This window comes from Silurus aristotelis (assembly GCF_946808225.1).
Source record: "Silurus aristotelis genome assembly, chromosome: 27".
Classification (NCBI taxonomy): Eukaryota; Metazoa; Chordata; class Actinopteri; order Siluriformes; family Siluridae; genus Silurus; species Silurus aristotelis.
The window spans coordinates 6,262,152-6,270,667 of NC_139600.1; the positions used below are offsets into that span (position 1 = coordinate 6,262,152).

Sequence of the window (8,516 nt, forward strand, 5' to 3'; positions counted from 1 at the left end):
ACAAATTTGCTCTTTTTACCTTTAAATTTACCTTTAATTATATGTTATTAAGTTGCGATTAAATATTTAAATCGAGTGAGAGCTCTAATATTAATATGATGTGAAGTTCAGTCTCCAGCATGACACTTAAACAGGACGTAGTAATGGTTACTTTTTACTTAAGTACATGTCAGAGCCCAAACTTCTTTACTTTAACTTAAGTAAAAAAGTATAGTCAGTACTTCAACTTTTACCAGGGTATTTTAAAACATGAGCATCTGTTTTAACCACCTCTGGTTAAATGTCCCCAAAAATGGGTTAACTAAATGCTCTACATAGAAGCACACACCATTATTTGCCTTGCTTAATTAGACTGTAAAATCTCCCCTGCTTTCTCAAGCTCATCAATATTGTGCAAAGGGACTGAGACAGGCAAAGGTGGCAGAGTTTGCTTAGAAAAAGGATTCCTGACGTTCCTCCCGGAGTTATTTGACTTATATTACAAGTTCTGTGACAGTTTCAATCAACTGTAGTAAAGCAACATCTTGTGGAGAATAAAAAAAGGTTATAGTTCCAAATATATTTTTTATATGCTGTTTAAGGAAAGTAGACAATATCTCACTTGCCTTTTATTAATTGTCTTGCAGAATCCCTTGCATCTGCATCAAGAACAAACATTACTAGTAAACAGACTCACACATTAACATGCAGAATATATTTTAAGAAAAATTAACAGCATAATGTTATAAACGGCATGGAATTACACTCAAAGCAAGTACTGGTTTGGTTGACAACTACCATTTCAAAATAAAACAAATTTTATTAAATGTCACATGGGCAGTGTGTAATTTAATTAAATAGGAAACAACACTTATGGATTTTATACCCTCTTGATCCTTGACAGATGATTCCTAGCAGGGGTATATGTCAGACAGGACTGATGAGTCACTTGAATCAGTCAAGTATTGAGAAGTGCTGCACATCTGGTCAGAGGACTCCAAGGGATGGGTAGGCAGACTTTTGGTAGAAGGCTGCACAGAGGTCTGGACTCTGGTAGCTGATTGAACAGGAGCCTGCATTTTGTTGAGCCTGCAGTGAAACAGATCATTTTAAATGTATACCATTTGCTAAATTACATTTTTGTATGTGCACATAAATTAAACAATTGAATACTGTATATTTACACTATAGTCTTGATTACATAAACATCACTGTTTTACCTGTAAATAGAATTATAGGAGCCAGACAGAGCTTTCTTTTTTAACTTTCTTTTCTTAACTTCTTCCGTATCTTCTGATGTTCTGTTGTAGACAGGATTGGGTCTAACAGGAAAAGCACATTTCAGATACATCTGGAAATTATATTTTTGTTATTATCCTTTCCCCTTTTTTAACTTCTGTTCCTTCTGAAGTTAATGCAAAGACATTTCAAGTGTTACCTGGATTTTCTTTTTTCAAACTTCACTGTTTTTTCATTAGACTGCATATCAGTTGTGTCACAGTTATATTGTAGATATTTTTTCAAATTCTTCTCAGCTTCTACATATGTGCCTACACGTTGAATTTTGTTAGTGTAACAGCTGTTAGTACACAGAAATATTCTAATTTGACCTTATACTTAATTTGAATTTATACATCTACCTCAACTTATAAGGTGTCGAACAGGTTCATATGTCAACCATCCCTCAGTGGGTAGCTCAACTGCAGCCCGCACCTTGGCTGTGTCTTTCGGTGGATATAGTGGCCATAGAAGCTTCTCTCCAATCAGCCAGCTGTGTGGCACAATTTCTGTGCTGTCATTTTAAAATTGAACAATGCTTAATTTTTTAAGAACGAAACTCCCCCAGAATGCAACAACACTAATTTAAACTTTCCTTTGAAGAGAATAAAAAAAAGAAAAATAAATAAATGATGAACTAATTATGTTAAATCCAAGCTGCTTACAACAGCAAAAGAATGTTGTAATCAACATACAATTCATTGTCTTATTGTTGAGTGGCATGGCAATAAAGACATTCTTGTCAGGACAAAGAAAATATTTTTGTTTAATATCTTGGAGCCTGGCTTAATCAAGATTGTCATGCAACCCGCACACTTTATACCAGCCTATGTTGTTTGACTTAAATGGATAGAATAAGAATGACAAAAAGCCCTACACCATCTACCTTAATGATATTTCATAAAATGGCAATGTGGCCAGCTATTTGCAGACAATTCTCCTTGCATTACAGACAGAGTGTATTTTTCAGTGACAGCTTTTCTAAACTGTTTGCCATGACTTATGCTATGGACTACTGGACCATCAAACTATGGTTGACTTAAGTTGGTCTTGTGAGGCTTTTGTGACTTTTCACTACTTGCTGTACGGGGCTTGCACAAAAATAAGTTTTGAAATAATTCTCAAAAAGAAATGCTGACACATTATCCAAAGGTCCAAAGAGATGATACTCTCCAGCCAGATGAGTCAGCTGGTGTATATTGTAGACTATTTCATGTCTACCATACAGCTGTCCAAAGTGGCATACAAAAAAAAAAAGCAATTCATGAGCACAATCAATCAAGGCCTCTGTTCCAGAGGACAAAAGCAAATGCATAGTAACAAAAAACAGCATAAAGTTCTCATGCATTTTTATTTTAATGCTATTTTGAATCACAACAGGGCCTGTGTACAACATAAGTGAGCGCAGATCAGTTGCTTTCCAGCGATCGAGTTCTGATAACTTGGTTTCTGGCTAAACTCTACACGCATGACGTGTGATAGGTGATCTACCTCCGATCCATAAGTTCAAAAGTTTTCTAATGACACCAAGGCAGCATAAGTGCAAATAATATAATGGAAACATGGTAACCATTTTTACCAAGCAAGCTAAAGGAGAAAGTCAATGGTGGCCTTCATCAATCATATCGTTAAAATCAGAATCATTTCTCAACTTTGCAACAGTTTCTGGGTATGTCATTTTATTTTGCCACTAAGTAGCTATTGTGAGATTTTGTATTTTGAACAAAGGCTCTAGCAGCGGCATCACACACAATCGAGCGTACTTTCCCCAATAAGTTTTGACTATTGAAAATAATGCCATGCCTTGAAACATCAGTCAAATCATCAATAAATGGCTTTAAGACATTGGCACAGTAAAGGCCAACAAGGAAGAGATGTTGGTATAATTACAATTAACAATGGCAAGAATAGGCCCGAACTGAAGTGTACAACTTTTAAATAGTGTAAGCCCATCTATATTGAACTGTAATTTAACTTTTTGCAATTGTTTAGGCCAGGTTATGCTTTTCTAACGTGACACTATTCCCTTTGCAAAGCCAAAATTATAATACTCCCCACTCTCCATCTTTATTGTGGACACATGGGTTTGGGTCCTAAGAACTGTCCTGGCATCTATGGGCAATTCTGGATAAGACATTCGCAAAAAAATTTTCAGAAGTGCAGTGAGTGCAACATGTGAGACAGAGAAGGTAAAAGCCCAATATCGCAAACTCCTTAAAAGAAACTCACTTGTTGGAGCTTCTGAATTAGTATAAGTCTGATGAGTCAGTTGTGTCATTATCAACATCCCACCTAGTGGGTGGATGCAACAGAACCTCATCAGACATTGGACCAGGGAACTGCTCTGTGACTGAATCATTACAGTCTAAACCAGCTGACTCTATGATAACCTTATGGTACTCAACATAATCTTTTACTGCTTCAACACTGTTTTCCTGTGACACAGAACTTTGTTTACTAACGGCTTCATTAAATTGTTGTAGTATTTCTGACTCTGCATACATAATCATTAAGTTAAATTTACGCCTCCTTGACCACCGTGAATTCATTGTTGCTACAAGTAAAGCGGTGCAACAGTTCTTCAAACCTGGCCTATTGTATGTCAGACTTTTTTTTTTTGTTCTCTGAAAAAGCAAGCATGATATCAGTAAAATCCAAGTCAATTCAATTCTCATACATACAATCACATATAATAGTGTTAAACTATATTTTATGTTTAAAACACATGTACACGGACAGTTAATTAGAACATGATTTTAGTATCTTGGGACACACACATTTTCCTGCTGCCAGTTGACCCTCTACTCTTCGCCATTTTTGCAAGCGGCTGTGTTAGCTTACCGTCACGCTAACCCATAACTTGAGCAGCCCAACTAATCAATAACCGCATTCGTTGACAACAAATTTCTTTATCGATAATTATGGATTGTAGCGATTCGTTGTTGCAGCCCTACTTTTAACATTAAAAATTCTTGAATTTACAGTCAGTCCTCTCAGTATTATTACAGTGACACAACCTTGCCTCCATATATCACCAAAAATTGCATTGCAATGTAACCTTAAAATACTGCAATTAGTTATTACAGCTACAGTGTGGAAAATAAGTATTTAAACACCCTGCCTTTTTGCAAGTTCTCTCATTTAGAAATCATGAAGGGGTCTGAAATTGTCATCGTAGGTGCATGTCCACTGTCAGAGACATAATCTAAAAAAAGAAATCCAGAAATCACAATATATGATTTTTAAACTATTTATTTGTATGATACAGCTGCAAATAAGTATTTGAACACCTGTCTATCAGCTAGAATTCTGACCCTCAAAGACCTGTTAGTCTGCCTTTAAAATGTCCACCTCCACTACATTTATTATCCTAAATTAGATGCACCTGTTTGAGGTCGTTAGCTGCATAAAGACACCTGTCCACCCCATACAATCTTTAAGAATCCAACTACTAACATGGCCAAGACCAAAGAGCTGTCCAAAGACACTAGAGACAAAATTGTACACCTCCACAAGGCTGGAAAGGGCTACGGGGAAATTGCCAAGCAGCTCGGTGAAAAAAGGTCCACTGTTGGAGCAATCATTAGAAAATGGAAGAAGCTAAACATGACTGTCAATCTCCCTCGGACTGGGGCTCCATGCAAGATCTCAATGATCCTAAGGAAGGTGAGAAATCAGCCCAGAACTACACGGGAGGAGCTGGTCAATGACCTGAAAAGAGCTGGGACCACCGTTTCCAAGGTTACTGTTGGTAATACACTAAGACGTCATGGTTTGAAATCATGCATGACATGGAAGGTTCCCCTGCTTAAACCAGCACATGTCCAGGCACGTCTTAAGTTTGCCAATGACCATTTGGATGATCCAGAGGAGTCATGGGAGAAAGTCATGTGGTCAGATGAGAACAAAATAGAACTTTTGGGTCATAATTCCACTAAACGTGTTTGGAGGAAGAAGAATGATGAGTACCATCACAAGAACACCATCCCTACTGTGAAGCATGGGGGTGGTAGCATCATGCTTTCGGGGTGTTTTACTGCACATGGGACAGGGCGACTGCACTGTATTAAGGAGAGGCTGACGTATTGGGCCATGTATTGCGAGATTTTGGGGAACAACCTCCTTCCCTCAGTTAGAGCATTGAAGATGGGTCGAGGCTGGGTCTTCCAACATGACAATGACCCGAAGCACACAGCCAGGATAACCAAGGAGTGGCTCTGTAAGAAGCATATCAAGGTTCTGGCGTGGCCTAGCCAGTCTCCAGACCTAAACCCAATAGAGAATCTTTGGAGGGAGCTCAAACTCCGTGTTTCTCAGCGACAGGCCAGAAACCTGACTGATCTAGAGAAGATCTGTGTGGAGGAGTGAGCCAAAATCCCTCCTGCAGTGTGTGCAAACCTGGTGAAAAACTACAGGAAACGTTTTATCTCTGTAATTGCAAACAAAGGCTACTGTACCAAATATTAACATTGACTTTCTCAGGTGTTCAAATACTTATTTGCAGCTGTATCGTATAAATAAATAGTTAAAAAATCATACATTTTGATTTCTGGATTTTTTTTGTCTCTCACAGTGGACATGCACCTACGATGACAATTATAGACCCCTCCATTATTTCTAAGTGGGAGAACTTGCAAAATAGCAGGGTGTTCAAATACTTATTTTCCTCACTGTATATTTTTCATAGTACCTCCATTTCCACAGACTCCTGAACTCTGTGCTTGGCTCCCATTTTTTGCTAATTGCTAGTGGAGTTCATGACTGTAAGATGCAGGCCATTTTATTTATCACGGGAATTCACCACTGCTTTCATTGTCTGAGTGTACATTCCCCCCAGCGCCTTGGCTGCTCAAACCACATCTCTGTTATGCTAATTCCAGCATACAGACTGCTCGTCAGATGCTCTAAACCGGTCTCAAAACAGGTGAAAACCTGGCCAGCCGGAGCCACCTTTGCTCTTCAGGACTGTTTTGAGTGCACTGACTGGGACATGTTTAGGGAGGCTGCAACCAACGCTGATTCTATCAACTTGGAGGAGTACACATCATTAGTGACCAGCTACATCAGCGAGTGCATTGATGATGTGACCATTTCCAAGACAATCAACACACGCTCCAACCAAAAGCTGTGGATCACCGCAAAAGTGCCTGCGCTGCTAAAATCGAAACACTCCATCTTCAGAGCAGGGGACAAGACGGCCGTACGAACAGCAATAGCCAAACTGCCCCGAGCCATCAGAGAGGCGAAGCGTGCACACGGCAAGAGAAATCCACCGCCACTTCTAAGACAGCGGAGACACCTGGCCTGAACAACAAGACAACTTCACCTGCTTGTGAACGTGGCGCCTCCCTCCCAGATGCGCTGAACGACTTCTTTGCCCGGGTTTGAGGTGCAGAACAATGTGGAGGCAAGGAAGACCTCCCCTTCTCCCAGTGACCAGGTGCTCTGTCTATCCACGACTAAAGTGAGCAAAACTCTATGCAGAGTTAACCCACGAACGTCTGCTGGACAAACCGTTTCACAGACAATGCCATCTCCACAACCCTTCTTCTGGCCCTCACCCACCTGCACACTTACGTACGAATGCTGTTTATAGACTTCAGTTTAATTCAACACAATCATCCCTCAGCACCTGATTGAGAACCTGAGCCTACTGGGCCTGAACACTTCTCTCTGCAACTGGATCCTGGACTTTTTGACTGGGAGACCTCAGTCAGTCCAGATCGGGAACAGCATCTCCAGCACCACCAATCTGAGCACTGAGCACCAAGATCCTTAGTGTACATCTGGCAGAGACGCAACACCAGCTTTATCACCAAGAAAGCCCAGCAGCGCCTCTACTTCCTGAGAAGGCTGGGAAAATCCCATCTCTCTCCCCCATCCTAATCATGTTTTACAGTGAGCCATCGAGAGCATACTGAGCAGCTGCATCACTGCCTGGTTTGGAAACTGCACCGTCTCGGATTGCAAGACCCTACATAGGACAGTGAGGATGACCGAGATGATCATTGGAGTCTCTCTGCCCTCTATCACGAACATTTACACCACATACTGCATCCGCAAAGCCAACAGCATTGTGGACATCACACACCCCATACACACACACCCCTCACTCACACTCTTCACTCTCCTACCTTTAGGAAAGAGGTCCTGAAACATTCGGGCCTCACATCCAGACTATGCAACAGTTTTTTCCCCTCAAGCCATCAGGTACCTCAACACACAGAACTGAACGGTACAAACACACACACACACACACACACACACACACACACACACACACACTATAAACTATAACAAAATAACTAAATTGGAAGGTTAAATTATTTATTTGTTAAAGAATAACCACCCCCCCAAAATTTGGCAAGCCAGCCAAATATTAACCCACTGATTTAAAGCAGAATGTCTACACTTTAATTTCATATCCATTGTTATGGTATAAGGAAAACTGTGTTGGTATGCAAATAAATATTTCCCTGACTGGAAATCTACTGTGGATATTTCACAGATTTTGGGCATGCAGATTTTTTATGAGACAGCGTTTTGAATGGCTATTATCACACTTCTTTTTTTAGCTTGCTTACAATGCTGGCAGCCCATTTACAGAAATCGAAAGGAGAATAAAAGTAAGACAGGAAAATTAAATCCCACCCTATTCAAATAGTAGAAACAGACCCCCAAATGCAGTAGTACAGTTAATACACTATATGCACAAAAGTTTGTGGAGCGTGCTTGTGGAGATTTGTGTCAGGTACTGATTTAGATCAGGTGAAATATCCTGGGGTGCAATTAATGTTCCAATTCACCTGCAAAGGTGTTCAATAAGGTTGAGGACAGAGCTCTATAGCAGGCCACTCAAGATCTTCCACTCCGACCCATGTGAAGTGTATCTTCATGGCTTTGAGCACAAGGGCATTGTCATGCTGGAACAGTTTAGACTCTCCTAGTTGAGGTAAAGGGAAAATGTAATGCTGACATTTTCAAAAAGAGTTTCAGAGAAAGCTGGAACTCTCTATCGCCCCCTAACGCATAGACGAAATAGAGTGCAATATGCATCTATAAAGATCAGGAAATATATTTTTTTTAATATTGTCCAAATCGCACACTTTGCACACATTTAACGTATTTCCTTACTTTTATTTATGTATTTTTTTTCATCGCCAGGACAAAAGGTGTCGCACTGCGTGTGACGTTATCCATCAAATTGAAATGTCTCCGTTAAATTTCCTACCTACTGTCCATTAGTTCCGCCTTCTTCT

At 40.0% G+C, this 8,516-nt stretch overlaps 1 long non-coding RNA gene across 1 annotated transcript; it reads right to left on the minus strand.

The window, feature by feature from the left end:
- Positions 1 to 221: 221 nt before the first annotated feature.
- Positions 222 to 8,513, minus strand: LOC310721222. The gene is made up of 4 exons (XR_014531966.1): positions 8,489 to 8,513; positions 1,200 to 1,301; positions 866 to 1,068; positions 222 to 523 (listed from the first exon to the last, which is right to left on the minus strand). It is a non-coding gene; the product is annotated as an uncharacterized lncRNA (long non-coding RNA).
- Between the last annotated feature and the right edge of the window lie 3 nt (positions 8,514 to 8,516).